The sequence below is a fragment of the Phyllobates terribilis genome, unplaced genomic scaffold (genome assembly GCF_046119375.1).
Source record: "Phyllobates terribilis strain yellow unplaced genomic scaffold, ASM4611937v1 Scaffold_15__1_contigs__length_34870131, whole genome shotgun sequence".
In the NCBI taxonomy this organism is placed as follows: Eukaryota; Metazoa; Chordata; class Amphibia; order Anura; family Dendrobatidae; genus Phyllobates; species Phyllobates terribilis.
In genome coordinates, this window is record NW_027362775.1 from 25,893,086 (window position 1) to 25,918,886 (window position 25,801).

Consider the following 25,801-nt stretch of genomic DNA (forward strand, 5'->3'; position numbering starts at 1 on the left):
ACTGGGATGCGTCTGTAGGAAGTCAGGTGATTGGCCTGTGCGCGCCGCTGGATACTTCCGGTATGGCGGTATAGCATGCGCACACTTCACTAATTGTCACAGGGTATATTAGGGTGGGTGATCAGTATGCATGAATACCCCTTGAAAAAGGTTCTTACCGAAACGTGCGTCGGGGTGACGCCAACAGCGGTTCGTTTGGTGGCCAAGTGACTATCCAGGTATATGTTTGAGCAATGCCATTCATTTGAATATGGGGTATGTTCTTTAATAACCATAATTTATAAGTATTCTGGATGTCATAATTAGATTTAAACAAATTGGGAGGATGAAATACTCTATATTTTATTGACAAATTTACATGCAACATTTATATATTGGAGATAGAATGTATATATTTTTTTCATTACCTCCCCTTAATCATCTACTATACGTAGGCTCACCAATTGTGGCCGCTGTGTCACATGGTTTTTATGGTGTAACTTTGTAATCCAATAGTTTTGGTCTCCAGCATTGTGTCCACATGATGTGGTCTGTTTGTGCATAGATACGAATTGTTTTGATGTGGTATTTATATTTTCAATAAAGATATTTTTATGAATTTGTACGAACTCTAGTGGCCATCTTTTTTTCTCTGCTCAGCAGAGACCTCCTAGTATATTTATATGATGGTCCGTTCTGACTTAAAGTCCAGCATGCAATAACATGGGTCCATATGGATTTTATGTACTTCAACCCTGTTTATTGATTTGGTTCTTTAGCCTTTCATTTCCTGTAGATATATGTTGTTATCAAATTCAATGTAATTGTGTGTGAGGATGAATTCTGTAAGTTTGACCACAGAATCAGCAACAATTCCTGTATTTTCTATGAAGATTTTGCAGGCATTTAATCCATCCTTGTGTGGGATATTAGAATACAAAGATTCCACATCCATGGTGGTCAGGATGGTTCCTTCTGGTAGAGGACCTATTGCTGCTAGTTTATTCAGTAGGTCTGTCATGTCCTGAATGTATCTGGGTGTACTCTTTACCAGTGGTTTAAGAACACACTCTACCCATCCAGAAACTTGCTCAGTAAGGGTGCCCACACATGAAATAACTGGTCTTCCTGGATTTCCAGATTTGTGGATTTTGGGGAGCATATAGAATGTCCCTATTCTTGGACTCTCTGGTATCAGGTCATCGGCTCTTATGGATTCGTGAGGCAGACAAGATACCAACTTGTTTAGTTCCTTGTAATAGTCCTGTGTAGGGTCAGACTCCAGTTTTTTGTAGTAGCGCGTGTCCATCAGTTGTCTGTTTGCTTCCTTCATGAATATAAACTGATGGTGACCTTTAACACTTTCAGAACAGGAATGAATGTGGCGCATGGATTTATCTCATTCTACATCAACTAAGGAATTTGCTCCTCAGACTTGTGAGGCCATCATAACACTGGACCTAATCACAGGACAATAAAACCTTCACACTCTTTATCTATTAACTGCTAAAATATTTATAGCCAGATCTGTTTATCTCTTCCATAATAACTCTGCTTTTCATCACCTGTCTTACCTATTGCATTTTTTGTATGTCTTATTGTGTATAAATATGTGACTCTTCAGATTTTGTGGTATACTATGCCTGATGAAGAGGCCTGAGTAGTCTCGAAAGCTTGCAATTTGTTACCATCTTTTCAGTTAGCCATTAAAAGGTATCAACCATTGAGGACTCTCAAATCTAAATATTTTTACATTATACTTACAATCTTCAGCTAAACAGGAAAATCCCCTCTTTGGACGTTTAGCTTTATGGGATGGAAACAAAGGATACATCATTAGGGCTAATCTAGAAATAACACATGGCCCACCTATTATGTTAGCTGAAATATAATTAAAAGTTGTATTCCCACAAGAAAACATCCACCCCTTGGGCAATTTTACATGTTGTATATGTGAGAGAGAGAGATTACTGTTTTGTTGCACTTCATGTTTTTCGCTACCTCATTCTCTTGAAATTTTTATCTGAACGTGAACCGCACATGATATGTTCATTGTGCCTTTTGTTACCTTCTATTTTTACCTATTTTATTTTGATTACAAGTCATTTGATAACATAACTCAGCAGATGCATTATTTTGAGTCTTTATAGTTATCATGTCTTCAGTAAGGAAGTCCTCTCCAGTACAGTTTATACAAGCGTAATACAGGTTATATGTATCATTTTGGATCACATCTCCTTCAATCTCCTCATCTTGGACAAACCCCCCTATTGAGTTTGTCCACAGTTGTAAGGGAGTTGGTATAGCTACCATACAATTCTCTAGTATATTGGTAGCGGTAGCAGTATTTGTCATACAAAAATGGCTCATGTTCATCAATTGTGCCAAGTAACTCCATAGGTTCTGTTTAATTTTACACAATGCCACATTTTCTTTGACTGGCACTTCTTCTCTTTGTTGATACTACGGTTGGGTAGAGACAGAGACCGAAAGGACCATGCCTGTAACACCGATCAGCCACCATCTCCATATTTGAATTGGACACTAAAAAGAAAGAGCAGATTTATTATTCTCTGAGATAACACCTGTCTGCTGGAATATGTTCCCATTTTTCCTGTCCTGGCTTCATCACTATTAACACATTACCTGCCCCTCTAGCAATCACCTCTGCAGGCTCTGGGGGACCTTTATCCCCAGCTTGTTTTATCCATGTTTTTGCACCATCATTTAAAGAATGACTGGAACCAAAATCTTTATCTCCTCTGACAGTTATTACTGTGGGGGCTGTTCCCTTGATCACCTTCATTTTCTGGATGGATAAAATCAACAATTGAGCTACCCTGTCTCCTTTTTGAATCAACCAGTCACTATCCCCACTATTCAGCAGGAGTACCTTAATTTCACTTTGATAGTCCTGATCTATCACTCCTCCCATCACCTGAATTCCCTTTAAGGCTAAATCTGACCTTGGAGCTATAAGACCAAAATGTTCAGGAGGCATTTGTAATCCTATAGCAGTTCTGATTGCCTTTATAACTCCTGTTCCAATCTGATTTCCTCATGGGATTGTAGATCTAATCCTGCAGCTTGTGGAGTAGCCCTATAGGGTCCTAGTGCTCCCGTCTCCAATTCCCAATAGAGAACCGTCTGTTCTGTGGTAGAAGCTTTTAAGGGCATTATCTGTAAATTGGGGGTAATCATCCTCATTGATGGTGTTTCCTGTTCTCCAATTGGCCTGTTAAGAATGTTAAGGGCTTCATTTAAATGTTTTCTCCACCCTTTGTAAGTTCCATCTCCCAATTTCTTTAATTGTTCTTTGAATAACCCATTCATCTGCTCTACCAATCCTGCGGCTTGGGGATAATATGGGATATGAAAGATTCACTCAATGTTATGTTCTGAGCAAAATTCTGCAACCTTCTTGTTCCTGAAGTGACTACCATTGTCACTCTGAATTTGTTACGGAATTCCGTAGTATAATACTATGGTTTCCATTGTTTTGATCGTACTGTTGGCATTGGCCGCTTTACACGGACAAGCCATCATGTACCCTGAGTATGTATCCACAGCCGTGCATACATACACACATCCTCCATCTTGTGGAAGGGGACCAATATAATCCACCTGCCAAATTTGTCCAGGCAATTTGCCTCGGGCTATATGGCCCCTAACCACATGGGGAATAGGTCTCTGTTGTGAATGTTGACACACTGGCCATTTCATAATTGTTTCCTTAATTACATGTAACCTGAGGGGCACTCCTCTGGTTTGTGCCCATTCATAAGTAGCTTTTTCTACAAGATGCCCACATTTCTGATGTGCCCATTGAGCCAATCCAAGTTGCTTTTCAGCTGAGTCAGGCTCCTCACTGGCATCAGCAACTGATATTTTGGAATGTTCATCCGCTATTGAATTGAAGAGTCTTTCTAGGTTATCTGAAGCACAATGGACGTCAACGTGAAATACGGTCACTTTAATTCTTTGCACAATTGCCCAAACATCTTGCCACAGTTCTTTCCCCCACACATCTTTGCTGTATATTTTCCAGCATATGGAGTGGGACAGACTTAGGTCTATATCATCAAAAGGAGTATTTGGCTCTGATCTGATGAGTGTTTATAAATGATGATGGAATAGCAACCTCTATAGGTCATGGGGAATACTAGATGAATCTCTAAATAAAAGCTACAGCAAGAGAGACACTAGAAGAAGATTTATTTGTTGATTTCTCAGTGGAGTAAACAGAAACTGTTATCTGTAATGTGTTATACATAACCATATATTGGCTTGTTAACTTGTGTTGCCCCTGAAGAGCCGCTACGACAGTTGGTGGTGAAACGCGTCGGGCATTAACCGGTTCCCGACCGCCCACTGTAGATAAACGTCCGCGCTGCCTGGGCTCTGTGCAGCGCCGACGTTTAAAAACGGTGGGTGGTCTCGCAGCGCTCAGGACCCCTAGGGTCCTGCAAGCGCTGCGATTCCGGTGCAAAGCGTTAGCTCTGACAGGGAACATCATCGGGACCTGATTAGATCAGGTCCCAGTGATGTTAACCCTTAGCTGTCATCTATATGCTGTGATCTATAGTGATCACGGCATATAGGAGACAGCAGGAGGAGAGGGGGGTCGTCAACTTACCTCTCCGAAGACCTCCGTGTCCTTCCAGGACCTGGGGTTGCTATGGCAGCTGGAGGTCACATGACCGCCTCCAGCTCTGCCATATATGGTGTCCTGTCTGGCTCAGCTACAGCTGAAGCCTGGCAGGACACACTGACTGTGTGAAGATCTCATGTAATGTAATATATGTCTATTACATTACATGAGATCAGTGATCAGAAAAATAAAAATTAATGTCCCATACAGGGACTAAGAAAAAATGTGAAAAAAAGTAAAAAAAAAGTTTTTAAACTATTAATAAAAAAATCACAAAATAAATAAAAATAAATAAATAAAATATTAAACCAATAAATCCGTATATTTTTACAAAACCAAAAAAAGTACACATATTTGGTATCGCCGCGTCCGAAACAACCCGAGCTATAAAACTGTCGCACTAATTAACTCCTTCTGTGCACACCGTAATAAAAATAAATAAAAAACGGAGCAAAAAAATATGCTTTTTCATCATATTGCCAAACAAAAAGTGGAAAAAAATGCGATCAAAAAACAAAATAGAAATAAAAATGGTACCACTGAAAACGTCATCTTGTTACGCAAAAAAAAAGCCGCCATACAGCTCCATCAGCCGAAAAATAAAAAAGTTATAGCGCTCAGAATAAAGCAATGCAAAAAAAATATTTTTTTCTATAAAATAGTTTTATTGTGTAAAAACGCCAAAACATAAAAAAATACAGAAAGTGTAGTATCGCTGTAAACGTACTGACCCGAAGAATAACGCTGCCTTATCACTTTTACCACACGCAGAACGGCATAAAAAAAAACCTCAAAAAACAATTCCTGAATTGTTTGTTTTTGTTAATTTTACCTCCCAAAAAACGGAATAGAAAGCGATCAAAAAATGTCACGTCCCCAAAAATGGTACCAATAAAAATGTCAACTCGTCCCGCAAAAAGCAAGCCGTCACATGACTCTGTCGGCCGAAATATGGAAAAATTATAGCTCTCAAAATATGGTGATGCAAAAACTAGATTTTGCAAAAAAAGCGTCTTTTAGTGTGTGACAGCTGTCAGTCATAAAAACCCGATATCAATCTGGTATCTCTGTAATCACACCGACCCGAAGAATAAAGTAATCTAATCAGTTATATCACACTAGGAACGGCGTAAAAAATAAATAAAACCAATTCTTCACCTGCTACTGATTTGTTTATTATGTCCCCAAAGATCCCAGTAAGGCTCTGCCCACATTTATCCTGTGCTCTGCGCTGAGCACTTACACCAGAGTTTCCGTGTAAATCTCTGAAATACATGATTCAGCCGGAACCCATGACGGAAGATTCCCTGTAATGAGACAGATATAGGCCACTGTGGACGCCGTCTAGCCTGGGATCCCACGGTGTCATTTGTTTTAGGCGTGCATAAAAGTGCGGTTGGCCACAGTTTTGTGCACTTCTGAAAAAAAGGACACCGCTACACAGAGGCCAGACGGTGTCCAGAGTAACTCTGCTGCCTCATTACAGTGAATGGATCCTGCAGGGGTTTCATCTGAATTACATCACTTGGAAATTTAGATGGAAACCCCGATGTAAGTGCTCAGCCTAGAGCGCCGGATAAATGTTACGTAAAATGTTCCCAATAAAAGCTTCAACTCAGTCCTCAAAAAAGCTAGTCCCCACTCAGGTCCGTCATCTGTTAAAAATATAAGGGACTTCCAAGTTACTGGTAGCAGAAAGGCTCTGGAAAACCAAAATGACCCTTGCCCCCCAAAAGAAATTCAGAAAATTTTGTGCTCCCAAATCCAAATGCCTATTCTACAATAATTTGTTCTCCAATTGTCAAATAGCACTCTGTCCCCCCCAGATCTCACCGTATGGCTAAGCGGTACGATACAGCCACATATGGGGTATTGACACTTTTAGAAGAAATTGTGTGACACATTTCGGCACCATTTTTACCCATTGCCCTGTGTGAAAATGTAAAATCTGAGGGTAAAACATTTTTTTGTGGTAAAAATATAATTATGATTTTTTCACTGCCCAATGGTATAAATTTAAAAATTAAAAAATACTCACTACTTCCCTAGATGAATTCCTTGAGAGGTGTAGTTTACAAAATGGGGTCATTTGTGGAGGTTTCTGCTGTTTTGGCATATCAGCGACTCTTCAAATGTGACATGGTGTCTGCTGCCTATCCCAGCCAACATAGCGCTCCTTTCTCTTCCGAACCCTGCCGTACACCAAAGCAGTGGTTTTCCCCCACATATGGGGTATCGGCGTACTCAGGAGAAATTGTACAACAAATTTCATGGTGCAATTTCTCCTGTTACCCTTATGATAATGCAAAATTAGGGGATGAAAAACATTTTTTATGGGAAAAATGTGAAAATTTTATTTTCACGGCTCAATATTATAAACTTCTGTGAAGCAGCTGGGGGTGCAAGGTGCTCACCACACATCTAGATAAGTTCCCTAAGGGGTCTAGTTTCCAAAATGGTGGCACTTGTGGGGGGTTTCCACTGTTTAGTCACATTAGGGGCTCCCCAAATGCGACATGGCGTCTGCTAATTATTCAAACAAATTTTACATTCAAAAAGTCAAATGGCGCTCCTTTCCTTTCAAACCCTGCCATGCGCCCAAACAGTAATTTGCCTCCGCATATGGGGTATCAGCGTGTTCAGGAGAAATTGCACAACAAATTTCATGGTGCAATTTATCCTATTACCCTTATGATAATGCAAAATTAAGGGATGAAAAACGGTTTTGTGGGAAAAATGTGAAAATTTTATTTTTACAGCTCAATATTATAAACTTCTGTGAAGCACCTTGGGGTTCAAGGTGCTCACCACACATCTAGATAAGTTCCCTAAGGGGTCTAGTTTCCAAAATGGTGTCACTTGTGGGGGGTTTCCACTGTTTAGGCACATCAGGAGCTCTCCAAACGCAACATGGCGTCTGCTAATTATTCAGACAAATTTTACATTCAAAAAGTCTAATGGCGCTCCTTCCTTTCCGAGCCCTGCCGTGCGCCCAAACAGTGGTTTTCCCTCACATATGGGGTATCAGCACGCTCAAGAGAAATTGCACAAAAAATTTTGGGGTCCATTTTTTTCCTGTTACCCCTGTGAAAATAAAAAAAATTGGGTCTAAAGTAACATTGTTGTGAAAAAAGTTAAATGTTAATTTTTTTCTTCCACATTCCAAAAATTTCTGTGAAGCACATGAAGGGTTAATAAAGTTCTTAAATGTGGTTTTGAGCACCTTGAGGGGTGCAGTTTTTAGAACGGTGTCACTTTTGGGTATTTTCTGTCATAAAGACCCCTCAAAGTGACTTCAAATATGATGTGGTCCCTAAAAAAATGTTTTTGTAAATTTTGTTGGAAAAATGAGAAATCGCTGGTCAACTTTTAACCCTTATAGCTCCCTAACAAAAAAAAATTTTGGTTCCAAAATTGTGCTGATGTAAAGTAGACATGTGGGAAATGTTATTTATTAAGTATTTTGTGTGACATATTTCTCTGATTTAAGGGCTTAAAAATTCAAAGTTTGAAAATTGCAAAATTTTCAAAATTTTCGCCAAATTTCCGATTTTTTCACAAATAAACGCATGTGATATCAAAGAAATTTTACCACTATCATGAAGTACAATATGTCACGAAAAAACAATCTCAGAATCAGGGGGATCCGTTGAAGCGTTCCAGAGTAATTGCTTCATAAAGTGACAGTGGTCAGAATTGAAAAAATTGGCCTGGTCACGAAGGCAAAAACAGGCTCTGGCGCGAAGTGGTTAAGCATTTTTCGGGCATTAAGCATTTTTCATCTGAAAGGATGGTTATAGTTGAAATTGGGTACTAGGCATCTTCCTTTGAGTGGATGGTTATAGATATGTCATACTGAAATCATCTAACCAATATACTACTTGTTTAGGTATACCTAGGAGAGTATAGGCTGACCTCGGACAATATAACTACTAACAGTAGATGGGAAGCTGAACCATGATTATAATCTAGGTTATTGGTTGGGGTTTTTTTCTGTTTGATTGGTAATTAGTATACAATGTTTAGTCTGTTAGCCTGTGAGTCAGGGTTGTTTTGTTTTTTTGCACAATTGTTTGGTATGTTTTTAACTTTATACCTTAATAAATATATAATTTTAAAATGTCTTCCCTTTAGTTTATATACTGTGATTGGTTAAGATTAATAACATTTATTGTTGTGAGCCCCTATTCTTATTTTGCCAATTAATGACCAAATTTACATGAGGGCGTCTATCTATGTGGAGGGCTCGGCCAAGAAGTCAATCACTTGTGTCTCCCTCTGACTGGGAAACCTCTCTGGGAGAAAAAGTCAACTCCTGTCGCTGTGTTTTGACCTCCTGCAACAGCAATTTTACTTCAGCGTAAAGATCCTCAAACCCCGGCGCTGTGGGTTTCACTGGGGACGAAGTGGGAGTGGGCCCTCCCGCTCTCTCCGTGTCCAACTACGCCCACGCTGTGGGGATCCAGAATCTTCCACTGTCACCTTTTTATTTTGTGAACTTCCTGATTTCTTATGAAGCCCTCGCTTTTGGTATAATTTCCACATTTCATCAGTACTAGTGATGGGCGAGCACTAAAATGCTCGAGTCGAGCAAATTGGAATGCTCGACCCGAGCAATGAGCCCAATGTAAGTCTATGAAAAATTCGAACATTTTTCAGGCGGCTCCCCCCGGAGGTCTGCAGAGGCCTAAAAATTGCCCAAATCGATGGGAACAGTGCTCAAATGACATGGGAACAGCATGGGGAAGACCCCTGAAAGCATTTCTGACTCCCAGGTCACTGCTGTGAACAACGTTGTCAGAGGTATTACGCCACTTTTACGAACTCACAATAAAACATACAAAAACGAAACCAAAATGGATTTTCCTGGGAAATATGTTAAGGAACATCCTTTACAGGGTAATGACTTGTATATAAGGCAAAATAAATAACCAAAACCAAAAATACTCCTCCACACCAGCGTTTTTTGATGCCTTTTTGCATTCAACCGTGACAAATGCATTCACCGGGAGATGTAATTTTAATATTTTACAACCTTATCTGGCCATGTGGTGTGTGACACATCATCAGACACATCCTGTTTCATTTATGAAGGAGGCACTCTGAAAGTCACAAAGCCTATTTTTATAGGGTTATCAGGCGGCCTTTTCTATTCTTAAAGGGCCAGCAGTCGGCCCTTACCATTCTTAGAGAGCCATCAGCCGGCTGTGCTTTGTTGTTCCCATTACTAAAGAGTGGGTCTCCTATACTATTATTGCGTATGCAGTGAGTGGCAGGGCTGCACAAAATTTGGACGCACCCCAATACCCCTTTGAAAATTTGGACGCACCCCAGTACCCCTTTGAAGAGACTTAGAGGAGGACCTCCTGAAAACAATGTTCCCATTATTAGAAAGTGGGTCTCCCATGCTGTTTGCCTATGCAGTGAATGCAAGGGCTGCCAAACATTGGGAGGCACTCCAATGTCCCTTGGAAGAGACGTGGAGGTTAGAGGGCCTCCTGAAAACAATGTTCCTATTAATAGGAAGTGGGTCTCCCATTGTGTTGGCCTATGCAGTGAATGCAAGGGCGCCAAAAATTTGGAGGCACTCCAATGCACCTTGGAAAAGATGTGGAGGAGGGCCTCATAAAAAAATGTTCCCATTAGAAAGGAGCGGGTCTCCTATACTTGTAATGCCCATGCACTAAGCGTATGGGCTGACAAACATTTACCCCTGGGGGGTATAAATGAACATATTGAAGACCAGAAGCAAATATCCAAAATCAGGAAGCGTATACCCATGTGTGGCTGTGAAAAGATGCATGGGAATACACCTCCCAAAAAAAGACACTGGATTTAAGTTTATGTTACGCTGCTATCATGGTGGTGTTAAGAAGTCTGGCCCAATCCAGCCCTTGTTCATTTTTATAAGAGTCAGCCTGTCAGCTTTTACAGTTGACAGGTGGATGCTCTTATCAGTTGTAATTTCACCAGCGGCACTAAAAACCCTCTCTGATAAAATGCTAGCGGCCAGGCAGGCCAGGACCTCCAAGGCGTAGAGAGTCAGTTCATTCCACGTGTCCAGCTTGGATATCCAATAATTATAAAGGCACAGAGGAATCATGGAGGACATTGGTACAGTCGGCAAGGTACTCCCTCAGCATCTTCCCAAACTTTGCACTCCTTGTGAGAGTAACCCGCACCTCAGGGCCTGTGCAATGGGAGGGGCTGAGAAAACTCTCCCAGAACTTTGACAGTGTTCCCCTGCCTCTGCTGGATTGGAGTTGTGTCTCTCTCGGCTGTACTCCTTGGTTGTCCAATGAACTGTGACCTCTGCTGCCAGCGTTTTCAAAAGGGAATTTTTTTAATAGTTCCACAACAAGGGCCTTCTGGTACTGCCCCATTTTTGTAGACCTGTCCGCCTCAGGAATAAGAGATATAATGTTTTCCTTGTAGCGTGGGTCTAGAAGTGTCATCAACCAGTAATGACTGTCACCCAAAATTTGGAGAACGCAAGGGTCACGGGAAAGGCAGCGTAACACAAACTCAGCCATGCGTGCCAGACTGCTAACAGGCAAGACTTCCGTGTCCTCACCAAGAGGATGACTGATCATGCTCTCCTCCTCCTCTTCCCTGTCCTCAGGACATCCACGCTGAACTGACGGTATGACAGTTGTGCAGGTAGTACCGTCTATAGCGCAAGAAACTAGCTCCTGTTCTTCCTCCTCCTTCTCTTGCTCATTGTCACCCAATCCCCGTTGGGATGAGATGAGGCTGGACTGTGTGTAATCATCCTGTATGGTTCCTTGCTCCATCTCATTGTGCTCCGCCTGCAATGCATCCTCTTTGCTTCTGAGCAGAGAGCGTTTCAGCAGACAGAGAAGCGGGATGGTGACGCTAATTATGGCGTCATCACCGCTCACCATCTTGGTGGAATCCTCAAAATTTTGGAGGATGGTACAGATGTCTGCTATCCATGTCCACCCCTGAGGTCTTGTGTGGAGTCTGAACTGAATACAGCCTTGTTGATGCTGGTAGTGAACAACTGCCCTCTTCTGCTAACAAATTCTTTCCAACATCTGCAGTGTAGAGTTCCAACGCGTGGAGACATCACACACCAGTCGATGAGCCGGAAGCTGCAAACGCTGCTGAAGCACGGCAAGGGCAGCGGAAGCTGTACCTTACTTTCTAAAATGGGCACACAGGCGGCGTACTTTGATGAGCAGATCCAGCAGCTCTGGGTAGGTTTTGAGAAACCGATGAACCACGAGGTTAAACACATGGGCCAGGCATGGTACATGTGTGAGCTCGCCTCACCTCAGAGCCGCCACCAGGTTCCGGCCATTGTCACACATGACCATGCCTGACTGTAGGTTCAGTAGTGTCAGACACAGATCTGCTTGCTTTTTCAGAGCTGTCCACAACTTTTCAGCATTGTGCAGTTTGCCACCTAAGCATATTAGCTTCAGCACAGCCCGCTTGGCTGAGGCAGTGCTTCCAGCTTGTGACTGATGAAGTTGACGCGCCCCCTGGGCCATATTCTTTAGGGGAATACCCGGAGCCGGATCAGATGGGGGTTGTAGTCTCCGAGTGGCGGTGACCCGGTCCGTGCCCAGGGCGTCAAGCTCAGTGTGTGGCAGTCCTTACTGATGTTACTAAAGTTCTTTATGTCGACTACGCCACCCGTTGTATTGCGGTCACTACGGCCGCCGCTGCAGCAGGGTCCACTGAGGCTGATGGTGTGTGCGCAGCTTAGGTAGTATAACCCCCAACGGGAGGGGTATAGCCTCAGGGGGTCAGGTGCAGAGGATGGTGGTTGTAGAGGTGCAGAGAGGATGGTAATGAGAGACAGAGTCGGGTTCTGCAGTTCAGGGTTTTTACTTACTGCTGTTGTTCCGGTCACTCCGGCCTTGAGTGACCACCCGAGCCGTGCTGCGTCCACCAGGTCCTGGACTCGGCCAACCCCCAAGTAGTTCTGGAGCGTGGTTCTGAGCTCCCTTTCTGTCCTGTCCTCGTCTCTGGCCGTCCCCACCAGGGATCCACCTATGTCCGGCTCCCTCGGGCCTCTTGTTGGTGAACCCTTGTCACTGGGTTCCCTGACCCTACTCGTGGTCTGCCTTCCGGGTGGATTTAGTGGGTGGTCGTGGCAGATGCTGCCCACGACCTCCGGTCTCTGGCTGAGGTGTGCTGTAGCCTCCACCAGCTTGGGATCCGGTACCCTGTTGCCAACTCTTCACCCTCTGGTCTGATTTGGGTTCTCAGAGTTCTTTCTTTCTCCCCCTCTGGGTCCTTCGTTCTCCTCTCTCTCTCTCTGGGCCTGGGGCTGCTCTGCTCTTCTGCTTCTTTCCTCCACAACAGGCTGGCTGGTGACTGTCTGCCTGTCAGACCCTCTACAAAGACCCTGTTCTAAGATGGTTCCCACCTTATATACTCCCTCTATGTGTGAGCTCAGGTGACCAGCACCCAATGAGCTCCTAGCACTACCCAGACTGCTCCCCCTATCTGCCCCTACACTACTGGGATATTCCACCCCCCTCCCACTCCAGCCAAGGACAGACTCGATCGTACCTGCACATTTCTAAGTGGGAGTACCGTTGGTCTGCCCTCCGGAAATGGGATGTGTGTAGTGCATGCAGCTAACCGAGCTCAGCTCCACACTCCATCCTTACCCGGGAGTGGAATATCACACCTCTGGGTTGAGGTGCAATACCCCTGTAGCAGCCGAATCCTCAGGGTGCTACATGGTCATTTCGGAGATTGAGGCTGAAAAGGAGGAGAAGGATGAGGTGCAGGAGCTGTAGACTGTGGGGGGCAACCCTGATTGACCTAGGGCCTGCAATCCTCGGCATCGGGAGGATGTGTTCCGTCCCAAGGTCCGACTGGGCTTCCACTATGTTAACCCAGTGTGCCGTCAGCGAGATGTACCGTCCCTAACCACAAACACTTGTACACGTGTCCCTGGTTAGGTGGACTTTCCCTGTAACTGCATTGTTGAGGGCATGGCTAATGTTGTGGGACACGTGGTTGTGTAATGCAGGGACGGCACATCAGGAGAAATAGTGGCGGCTGGGGACCGAGTACCGAGGGATGGTCGCTGCCATCAGGTCGCGGAAAGCTTCCGTCTCCACGAGCCTAGAAGGCAACATTTCGAGCGCAAGCAGTCGCAAAATGTGGAAATTTAGTAGTGTGGCCTATGGGGCGTTGTCTGCGTATTTGCGCTTGCGTTCCAAGGACTGGGGTATGGACAACTGAATGCTGCGCTGGGACAAGGACGTGCTTGCTGATGATGCTATTTGAGATTGTGCAACGACAGGTGCAGGGCAGGAGGCATCTTCGCATGCACTATGGACAGGGGATTGGCTTGCACACAAAACAGCGGAAGAAGCAGTGGTGTCACCTGCAGACACTGTTCCTGGACCCTGGGGTTCGGCCCACAAAGTCGGGTGCTTTGCTGCCATGTGCCTAATCATTCTGGCCTAATGCTGGCCTGGCAGGTGGTGTAAATGGCCTTTTTGGGGTTATCGGCAGAGTCTTTAAAAATCAATTAGACTCGAGAAGACCTAACAGTTGCACTGGCAACGTCCGTCGAGTTGGTGTTACTGGGAACTCTTTCTCGCCTTCTGTTTGCGACCACCACAGTGCATCTTCATGCCTGTTGGGGTGCTCTTCCTTCCTCCCCCTGTGTGCTGCTGTCCTCATTCTGCATGTCCTCCTGCCAGGTTGGGTTAGTTACTATATCATCCACCACCTCGTCTTCCACCTCCGCACAATGGTCCTCCTCCTGACTTTCTGGCAATTGTGTCTCTCAGTCCACCTCTCGTGACACTTTCCCACCATCGCCTTCGTATCACCGTGGCTGCTCAAATATTTGGGCATTGCTAAATGCGATCTTCTCTTGCCCCGCTTCAAGTGGACCAGGCAAGAGGCCCGAATCTATAAATGGAAAAGTGAACAGCTCTTCGGAGTGTCCAAGTGTGGGATCAGTTGTCTCTGGGCACTCGGCATGGTGGGAGGAAGGGGAGGATCAGGGTGAGGAATATGCAGTCCAGACTCACGGCTACTGAGACTTGACCTGTGTGGAAGACAGGGTGGTGGTGGTGGTGGTGGCTAAGTGACTGGAAGCATTATCTGCTATCCAACCACTAACCTTTTCACACTGCTCTGTGTTCAATAGTGGTGTTCTATGGTCCCCTATTAATTGGGACAGGAAGGTCGAGCGAGAAGCAGTGGGTGTTTGTTGTGGCACAATTTCAGCTTGCCCACGGCCTCTGCATGCACCATCACCATCACGTCCAGTTCCCCGTCTCTTGCCACGTGCCTTGTCCATTTAAAATGGACGACAATATCTTCCACGCTCACTACAAATGGCTCAAATTGGAGCGCAATTATATGTGATCCGTGTGATGGACAAAGCAGTTTTAAATAGCTGCATTTTTAGCGCTGTAATATGAAAAGGACCTGGCTGTACTCTGCAGTGCCAACAAGCAAATGACGATAAAAAATTGTGTTCTCTGGATTGCTTTTTAAGTATATAATCAGGATTAAAATAAAAATATATATATTCCTGACCCGATACCTAGGGCTATTTTCTGGAAATATCTGGAAAAGCAGCAGACAGAACTGGAATGGACCCTCTTGCTATGTGCACTGCAGTCTGCTATATACTCTGCCTGCCTGCCTAGCACTGATATCTCTGCAGCTGGATTAGTCCTCAGAAGGACTGTTAGTTGAGATGAATATGTGTCTCTAATATAGTCTGGCATACCTACACTAACTAGAAACAAGCAAATCTCTCCCTAGCTTAGCAGCAGCTCTCCCTACACTGTCTGATTCCGGAGTGACTGTGACGAGCATGGCGGCGCCAGGTCTGATATAGACCTGATGACGCTGTGCGGCCAGCCAATCACTGTAATGCCACAACCAACATGGCTGCGGCATTACAGTGTGTGGCAGACCATCCCTGCATGTTGCTTGGCGCTCTAAAGAGCACCAAACATGCAGGGAGGAGACCCGAGTTCCCGCCAAGCAACCCCCGGAAATACTCGGCGAGCGCCGAGCATCTGCGACGCTCCAGCCTTCCCTGGGATATGGGTTTACTCGGAGCCGGGTCAGTGTAGGGGTAGCGGGGGAGGCAGTCGTGGCCTGGACCGTTCCGTGCCCAGGGCCGTCACATAAAAATATTGGCCTTTCAAGTAAGAGTGATATTTCGACTACGCCACCTGCGGTTTCCGGTGATGGACACCAGCGCTGCTACAGTCCACTGAGGCTGGTGTTACGGGCTGCTAAGATGGGACAGCTCCCCACAGGCGGAGCAGGCCTCAGGGCAGTGTGAGAAGGAATGGTGGGTGCAGTGCCGCGCAGGAAATAACAGGCTGAGGCGGTGTGTGAAGTCATCCAGGGCTTTTACTCACTTTCAGATGAACTTCAGCCGCAAAAGCTTCCCTCTGCTACTCACGGCGTACTGCGACCACCGGGATGGTGGGTCCAGCACTTTCCAGGTAGATCAGGAGCACCTGTCGAGACCCCTCTGGTGTGTGTTCCTCTCCTTGGTAAGTTCTCCCACTAAGTCTTCTCCTGACTGTGTGTGGTTAGAACGAGGTGTAAGGCCGGGTCCCACTGGATAAACGCAGTGTAAGAGATACAGGTGGCGTAAGCCACTCCGTCCGTATCCCCCCTGGGATCCACTAAGCCTCCGGGCTTTTCTGACTGAGACGTGAAGTAACAAAGTCAGATATCGGGGGCCAGTCACCCCTCTTGCAGCAGGAATCCCTCTGACTAGGCCAGAATAAAGAGTACAGGTGGCCACTCCGCTCCGTCCGTATCCCCCCTGGGATCCTTTTGCCTGCTCCCCTCCAGGCCTTCTTAGGTCAGGACCTTGACCGGGTAGAGACAGTGGTTAACTCAGACCCGCTCCTCGTCTCAAGGCCAGAGAACGAGGACCGTGTATCTTCAGTCAGCTGCAGACTTTTGCTGGACTCTGGCAGAAGACCACAATCACAGACGAATACCACAATCACAGACGAATATCACAATCAAAGACCTTGAACTTAAGATGGCCGGAGATTAAATATGAAAGAATAAGTGTTTCCTAAAAGTATGTTCTCCACCCTCACCCACTACATGGTTCCCCCCATCTTTGGTTCCCCCCCATCTCCTCTATCCCGGGCTGGGGCAGCACCCTGGTGCATTTAGACCCCCTACTGGACAGGAGTGGTTTAGTGTTGAGTGGTAAAGTGGGGTCCTGAGAAATGCTCCATCCTTACCTGGAAGAGGAGATACCACACTTCGAGCTGAGGTGCAGTACCCCTGTGGCGACTGAACCCTCAGGGGCGCCACACATCTCGAGCAGTGAAATGCTCGGGGGAGCACCGAGCAGTAGCGAGCATGCACGCTCATCACTAGTCAGTACCAATCCCATCAATTTCCTCTTTGGGAACCTCATCTTTCAACAAGGCAATAAACATATCCTTGCGCGATATGCGGGAGCCATTGTTATTGTTTTTAGATTCTCTACGCTGCTCTCCGGAAACAAAATTACCACTAGTCCTGGGGCCCCAATCTCCCAAATTACCCAATTGCCGAATTGCCTCTAGGGTGTTGGAGATGGTCTTCCCAGTCTGGTTTACCATTAGGGTCATCATTATATGTTTATAAGCTGGGGAGCAGCCCTGATTATGCGATTTCTGACAGACACACTAACTAGCACTGCCATGTAGTCATCATAGGTCCTTACAGAAATAGCATTTTTTCATGACCTCTTCCTTCAACCTATGGGAACAATCTTTTAATGTAAACCATGGCTTCTTATTAGGGGGCCAATCTGCTTCAGATGGATTTTTAGGCTGTAATGCCATAGCCACAACATCCAGTATACTGCAAGTCGAATGTTGCAACCGAATCCGCAGTGTACAGAACGCTTCCTTCACTACAGGATCATGACTTAGTTGCACAAACTTGGGACCATCTACTGTATCCACTTGTACTCCATGGGCCCCTATCTCCCACAGTCTTACCTCCCAAGTAATCAATGATTCATTGGCTTTTTGAGAAAAACAATCATGAAGAATATTAAGTTCTTGCTGACTATAATCCTCCAACACATCTCTCTGTTGTGCACCTACAGGGGTATCTATGATCCGCCTGCGATGTATGGGATGTGCTTTTACTGAGTCAGTGGGGGAATTAACCTCTCTTTCCGCATTAAAGCACTCATCCTTCTGATCAGAATCAGTGGAATCCCACTTATACACGTAATTTCAGTTATATACATTACTTTCCTATAAAGCTTGTTGTGTGTATATGTGTCACCCCAGGTCTGGATGCCACAAATATTAAAGGCTGTGTCTGAGAGCAGGAGGGAGGTTCCCTGGTTAGGGACAATTAGTATACAGCACCTCCTGTCCTAGGCCAGTAGGGGGAGCTGGCTGCCCCTATAAAAGCTGGAACTGGGGGTAGGGTTAGAGAGAACTGGACGACCTAGCTCAGGACTGAGACTAGTCCCAGAGAAGAAGGGACAGTTCAGCTGTAGCTGAGGAGTCCGTGAGGCAGAGGAGAAACTGCAAGCCAGGGACAGAGGCGATGAGAGCCGCTCCTGGCTGAGAGAATCACACAACCGGACATTGGAGTCCGAAGCTGTCAGGGTTGTAAGCCCAGCAGCAGAGAACCAACTCGCAAGGGATTGCAGGTCCCTTGGCCTAAGAAGCCTGGAGGCTCCACCACACAGAGGGACCAGTACAGCGAGGAGAAAGCAAAAGGTACCCAAGGCCCGAGTCGCAAGCCATACAGGCGAGAAGTACACGGCCAGCTCAGGGACGTGGGCTATTACACCACAAAGAGGGGGATAGTCAGAAAGAGCATAGAGAGAACGGTAGGCCTACACACTCACCCTGACCAGTGGGGCTCGCCCGAATGGTCTCAGACACCCAGGCCCATTCCTAACCTGTACTACTGTTGGGTCATTAATAACACCTACAATAAAGACCCTGGACTGTTTGAAGCGGACTCTGAACTCTTACTATTGTGGCCTGCACTATCACCCCCAGCATTCACCTACACTGCCCTGAGGCTACACTCTTCCCGTGGGGAGTTATCCTACCCCTGTGCTGCACACCAACACCAGCCTCAGCGGTCTGCCTTGCAGCGGCGGTTATCCCTGACCGCAATCCACGGGTGGCGTAGTCGGACATTCACAAATCTATAAATAGACTGCCACAACATTTGGTCTGACCATCCTGAGCCACGGAATCGGGTTGCCACTACTACCCCCAGCGTCGTACAGAAGCCCGGTTCCGGGTATCCCACAGCCCAGGGGGTGAGTCAGCTTTTTGGCGTAGTCGGCAGGATTGTGACCAACCCGCCACAAACGGGTATTGTGTGCCTGAAAAAGACTTTATACATACCTGGGTGAAGTTTCCCGCCATTCGGGCCATTTCCCGCCATCCGTTGCAGTTTCCCGCCATCGGGCGCCATCTTCGGGACGCCGCGCGGGAAGAAGAGGGGCATGGACGTCAAAAATGTGCAAGACCTATAGCCCCGCCCTACGCTGAGACGCTGCGCAAGGTCCTGGAAAGAGATCCAGCGGACGCCGGCGTCATCACCGTGCGACGCAAGGTCCTCGCCCAGAGCATCGCGAGCGGAGCCACGGCCTACAGAAGAGGATCGCCGGAAGGTAGGCCACGGTTAACTTAGGGGGGAGGAAGATGTCGGACGCGGAGGGACCCTCTACCACCAGCGTAGCCGCTGCAGCTTGTGATGCCGTTTTCCATGCCCTATATCCCCGGAGCGGCCTGGCTGCCACAGTATGCCGGCGAGTCGCATACCTTGGGCGACTTTAAAGAAAGGCTGTATAGCCTGTTCAAAGTTTATCCCCTGACAGAAGAACAGAAAGTAAGCATACTGATAGGGCAGTTAACTGGTGCGGCCCAGCGGGAGGTAAAGTCTTGCACAGCTGAGGAGAAAAGGACTGTAAGGGGGGTTCTGACCCATCTACGGGACACCTTTGATACCCGTACCTCAGCAGAAATCAAAATGTGGTTCTATGGATGTAAGCAGCGAGCTCAAGATAGCATCAGAGATTATGGCCTAAATTTACAGGAAGCCTTGGGAGCAATCAAGCAAGCTGACCCTGGCAGCGTGCAGGATACAGATAAATTATTGACTGAGCAGTTCATAGAAGGTCTGCTGTCCAGCGCCCACAGAACCCAGCTGCGCCTCATGGCCCTACAGAACCCCGATTTGACTTTTGCACAGTTCAAAGATAGGGCCATCCGGGTGCTCCGAGAACCCGCACCAGGTGGCGCTGTAGTTTCCCGGCGCCCTGCCATCACTTACCACCAGGGGGCGGCGCCCTACCCCGCAGACCTTGTGGGGGCTGATGTGCAGGCTCTAAACCCATCCCCGCCAGCAAACCTGCACCACCAGGTCCAAGAACTAACAAAGAGTGTTGCTGCATTGACCAGGACCGTACAGTCATTACAGATGGACTCGTCAGGACCAATCAAGCTGGCTTCAAGTCCGGAGGATGTCCAGTGGCGTCGACAGAGGAGGATTCTGTCGTTCAGAGGGAGGCCCACCGACTGTTACACTGAGGATGGACAGCCGATTTGCCGCCGTTGCAGCCAGCCGGGACACGTAGCCAGGTACTGTACTTTAAATGGGTCTGACCTGGGGCAGAGGGCCAACCCCCAGGCATAAGGTCATTAGGCCCGTCTAATTGGCGTGATGAATACATGGGGGGACGCACAGTTTTACCCATAGTGCTGGACGGTATCCCCATGAGTGTACCGCTGGATACCGGGTCACAAGTAACTACCATCCCCTATGTACTTTTTAAGCAGTATTGGAGTGACACTGACATAACCCACTACCCAGACAATGACTTGAGCATCATCGCCAGCAATGGCCAGCCCGTGCCGCAGGTGGGGTTCAGAGAGATGACCGTTAAGATTGGTAAAGTTGAACTGCCGGCACAGGGAGTGATCATTGTGGACATTGATCGTCGAGAAAGTCACCCTAAAATAACCTTGGGTACTAACGTGATTGAAAATTGTCTTTCAGAAGTAATTGTAATTTTGCAGCAGGTGGCGATGAATGTGAGCTCCAGCCAACAGAGGGTCCTCCAGAAGGAGATAAGAGCCCTGATGAGACAGCAACAGGTAGAACTGTCTGGTGGTGAGATCGGTAGTGTGAGGATGAGCGACCCGTTCCCCATTGCCATGCCTCCCAAAAGTGAAATGATGATCTGGTGTCGGACTGCAATCGGGTTAAGAGGGGAAGACTACCAAGCCATGGTAGAACCAGTGTACTCAGACAGCAGGCCCACCATTTTGACAGCCTGGGGGGTGGTTGATGTCCGCCATGGAAGGGTGCCCGTCCGGATCTTAAACATCGGGGAAAGGGAAGTACACTTGCCCCGGTACGCTACACTTGCCAAATTGTATACTGTTGAACACAATGCTGTCAGGGCCGTGGAACCCTTGCCTCCATCTCCCCAGGCGGAAGGTAATGGCTCCCAGAAACACAAGGAGGACTGGTGCCAGAAACTCCAAGGGGGTGCTGACTCCACAGCCCTTGCACCAAAAACAAGGAGTCTACCGGGTGGTTCAGGAGTACAAGAGAATCTTTAGTAAGCACCCGCTAGACTTCGGCAGAGTGAAAGGGGTAGAACACCACATCCCCACGGGGAGCCACCCACCAATAAAAGAGAGATACAGACCTGTACCCCCCGCACACTATCAGAACGCAAAGGGCATGCTGAGAGAAATTAAAGAATCCGGGGTCATTAGAGACAGCTGTAACCCCTGGGCAGCCCCCTTGGTTCTGGTAAAAAAGAGAAAGACGGTACCATGAGAATGTGCGTGGACTATAGACAAGTCAATCGTATCACCCATAAAGACGCATACCCGAGGCCTAGAATAGAGGAGTCTTTGGCCGCACTATAATCAGCTAATTTCTTCTCTACGTAGGACCTTACTAGCGGGTACTGGCAGGTGCCTGTGGCAGAGGCTGACAAGGAGAATGCCGCCTTCACCACCCCGATGGGATTAAGTGAATTCAACTGTATGCCATTCAGGCTCTGCAATGCACCCGGGACCTTCCAGAGGCTGATGGAATGCTGTCTAGGGCACCAAAACTTTGAGACGGTCCTACTCTACCTGGATGACGTGATTGTCTATTCGAAGACTTACGAGGACCATCTAAAGCACCTGGCTGAGGTGTTCGAGGCCATGGCAGGCTTTGGCATGAAAGTGAAACCCTCCAAGTGCCATCTGTTAAAGCCGAAGGTACAGTACCTAGGACACGTGATGAGTGCAGAGGGAGTAGCCGCCGACCCTGACAAGGTTACAGTAATCCAGAGCTGGCCAAGCCCCTCTAACATCAAAGAAGTGAGGCAATTCCTCGGGTTGGTAGGCTACTACCGAAGGTTCATCCCCGGGTTCACAAAGATGGCAGATCCAATGCAGGACCTCCTGATAGGTCAGTCTAAATCCAGAAGTCACAAGCCACCCTTCAAGTGGGACAAGCCGGAAGAGGAGTCCTTCCGCCAGTTGAAGATGGCCCTCACGGGGGATGAGATCCTGGCCTACCCAGATTATGACCAGCCTTTTATCCTCCACACAGACGCCAGTAATGTGGGGCTGGGAGCCGTACTGTCACAGAACCAACAGGGCAGAGAAAGGGTGATCGCGTACGCCAGTCGGAAGCTGAGGCCCACTGAAAGAAACCCGGAGAATTACAGCTCCTTCAAGCTAGAATTCTTGGCAGTGGTGTGGGCCGTCACAGAACGGTTTAAACATTACCTGGCCTCCGCAAAGTTCACCGTGTACACGGACAACAACCCGTTGACACACCTGGACAATGCAAGACTTGGTGCCCTGGAACAGCAGTGGATGGCCCGGCTATCGAACTATGACTTCACAATCAAATACCGGGCAGGCAGGACCAACGCCAACGCAGATGCCCTATCGAGAATGCCCCACCTACCCGAAGGGGAAGAAGACTCGGAGGAGCTGGAGGAAGTAGAGCTCCCTGCGTTCCACCGGTATGGGGCCACTCAGTATTCTCACCGGGTAAGAGACAAAGACCTAACCACCATCATGTTCAACTCCTTACCCCACCACGGCTGGGCTGAAACGCAAGATAGTGACCCTGCAATTCGCCTGGTGAAAGACCTGTTGACCCAGGCAGGCGCTAGCCCTGGCCCGGACGCTCTAGAGGAAGCCAAGCAGTTATGGAAGAAAAAAAGCAGGCTATTCCTCTACAAAGGTAAACTGTGCAGAAGGCTTGTCAACCACCGGACGCACGAGCTGACCTGGCAGGTAGTGGTCCCGAGACTAGATGCAGCAATGGTCCTGGAGGCCTACCATAACAGAGCAGGACACTTCGGGTTGGAAGAAACTGGAGTTCCTACTGAGAGAGCGGTTCTACTGGGTCGGTATGAGAGGGGCCATAGAGAAGTGGTGCAGGGACTGCGGCCCATGTAACCTCAGAAGGAAGGACTTACCAGCCAGAAGACACCCTTGAGGCCCATTGTCACCAGGCAGCCTCTTGAGCTGGTAGCTCTGGACCATGTGAAATTGGCTCCAAGCCGGTCGGGCTACGTCTATGCCCTGACAATAGTGGACCACTATTCCCGGTTCCTGGTGGTGGTTCCCGTTAAAGACTTGACAGCCCAAACAGCGGCCAGAGCCTTCCAACAACACTTCTGCCGTCCACACGGGTATCCGGAACAGGTCTTGACAGATCAAGGTCCAGCGTTCGAGGCGGAAATCTTCCAGGAGTTCTGCAACCTCTACGGCTGTAAGAAGATTCGGACAACGCCTGGTTTCAGAGTCAGGAGGGAATTTTTCCTCACGTGAAGATTGGCTAAATCATTTGGGGTTTTTGCCCTCCTCTGGATCAACTTTAGCAATTACAGAACTTACAGGTCGAACTTGATGGGCGCAAGTCTTTATTCGGCTTTACTAACTATGTAACCCGCAAACAAACGGGCTGTGTGAGAAAATTAATAATATGGTCATTGATCTCCTCAAAACGTTGCCCCTAGAGGAACGCAGCCTGTGGCCGGAAAAACTGCCGGACCTGATAGACTTATACAACCATATCCCGATGAATGCTACCAATTGCACCCCGGCTTACCTGATGCGAACAAGACCAGGTAAGCTGCAGATAGACCTGGAGATGGGAGTCCTGACACCCGAGGACACCTCCCCCAGACGCGGACTGGGATACGGAATGGCAGCTGCAGTACAAGAAGGTACAGGAGAGTGTGGAGAGGAATCTGGCTCAAGCGAGAGAAAAGCAAGAGAGCCCTTGCTGGTCCCCTGAAACCTGGCGAGCAGGTCCTGAAGCGGAAGAGAAAGCTTCACAAGCTGGATGACCAGTGGGAGAGAGACCCGTAAACAGTACTGCCGTCCAACCACGACAACTCGAAGGTATGTGTAATTACCAAGGATGGAGGAGAAACCACTAGCACTGTCTCCAGAGACCACCTAAAACGGAGCCCCGAGCAACTACAGAGTGCAGGAGAAGATCAAGATGACCTTGAACTTGCAGAGGACAAAGAAGAAATGATCAACACAGTTCTTGGAGAGTATCCTGGACTCGGATAAACGATGCAATAGTGGTACCCGTCCTACACTTCCTTCAGCCAACCCAGCAGGAGCCTACAGCAGAGCAGGAAGAACAAGAGGAACAAGCAGCCCCGGAGGCAGAAGAACCCATGCCAGCAGCCCAGGAGAGTCAACCCTCTGCTGACAGTGATCCTGCCATGCCTGCGGTAAGCCAAAGGACCTGCAGACAGCTGCCTGCCCTGCCTGTAAACCCAGCTAGTAGCTGTACCCTAAATGCTAGTGGGGAAAGCCAGGTTAGACCACCACCAGACAGTGGGTTACGCAGGTCAACCCGGATTACTAGGGGTCAAATACCAGCTCGCTGGAAGATCTAAATGTAAAGTATGTAGTTAATGTGTTATACTTGTTACCTGGTTACTAATACTGTTTTCCCAGTTTTCCTAGATACAATGGACTGACAGGTTATGGACGGTGAATAACCGGAACTACCACGTAGATAGTTGCACCTGGTGCCCTCTTGTGAAGATTGCCACAGAAGAAAAACCTGTCCGGCGTGGCCTCCTTGTGGTCCAAAGTAGTTAGCTTTTACCTTGCCGCCATGCCCAAGGCCAGGAACTTGGGGTTTATGGAGACAGGTCCCCACACTGTGGAAAACTTCACCTTGTTGGGTGATATGGACACCCGGTCACGGAAGCGCCGTGGCCTTAAGGACAAAATGTACTTGTAAATATGTTATGTTGTCATTTATACCCTGTATTTGTGTTTCCTGTTTAGTCCGGAGTACTAAATTTTACTAGGGGGGAATGTGTCACCCCAGGTCTGGATGCCACAAATATTAAAGGCTGTGTCTGAGAGCAGGAGGGAGGTTCCCTGGTTAGGGACAATTAGCATACAGCACCTCCTGTCCCAGGCCAGTAGGGTGAGCTGGCTGCCCCTATAAAAGCTGGAACTGGGGGCAGGGTTAGAGAGAACTGGACGACCTAGCTCAGGACTGAGACTAGTCCCAGAGAAGGAGGGACAGTTCAGCTGTAGCTGAGGAGTCCGTGAGGCAGAGGAGAAACTGCAAGCCAGGGACAGAGGCGACGAGAGTCGGTCCTGGCTGAGAGAATCACACAACCGGACATTGGGGTCCGAGGCTGTCAGGGTTGTAAGCCCAGCAGCAGAGAACCAACTCGCAAGGGATTGCAGGTCCCTTGGCCTAAGAAGCCTGGAGGCTCCGCCACACAGAGGGACCAGTACAGCGAGGAGAAAGCAAAAGGTACCCAAGGCCCGAGTCGCAAGCCATACAGGCGAGAAGTACACAGCCAGCTCAGGGACGTGGGCTATTACACCACGAAGAGGGGGATAGTCAGAAAGAGCATAGAGAGAACGGTAGGCCTACACACTCGCCCTGACCAGTGGGGCTCGCCCGAATGCTCTCAGACACCCAGGCCCATTCCTAACCTGTACTACTGTTGGGTCGTTAATAACACCTACAATAAAGACCCTGGACTGTTTGAAGCGGACTCTGAACTCTTACTATTGCGGCCTGCACTATCACCCCCAGCATTCACCTACACTGCCCTGAGGCTACACTCTTCCCGTGGGGAGTTATCCTACCCATGTGCTGCACATCAACACC

General features: G+C 47.6%; 1 long non-coding RNA gene across 1 annotated transcript in view; it reads right to left on the reverse strand.

Moving 5' to 3' along the window:
- Window positions 1-2,366: 2,366 nt before the first annotated feature.
- LOC141175995 (uncharacterized) overlaps window positions 2,367-25,801 on the reverse strand; it is a 37,168-nt gene continuing 13,733 nt past the window's right edge. The window contains exon 3 of the long non-coding RNA XR_012253084.1: window positions 2,367-2,523. This is a non-coding gene — a long non-coding RNA (uncharacterized lncRNA). The remainder of the gene's footprint in view (window positions 2,524-25,801) is intronic.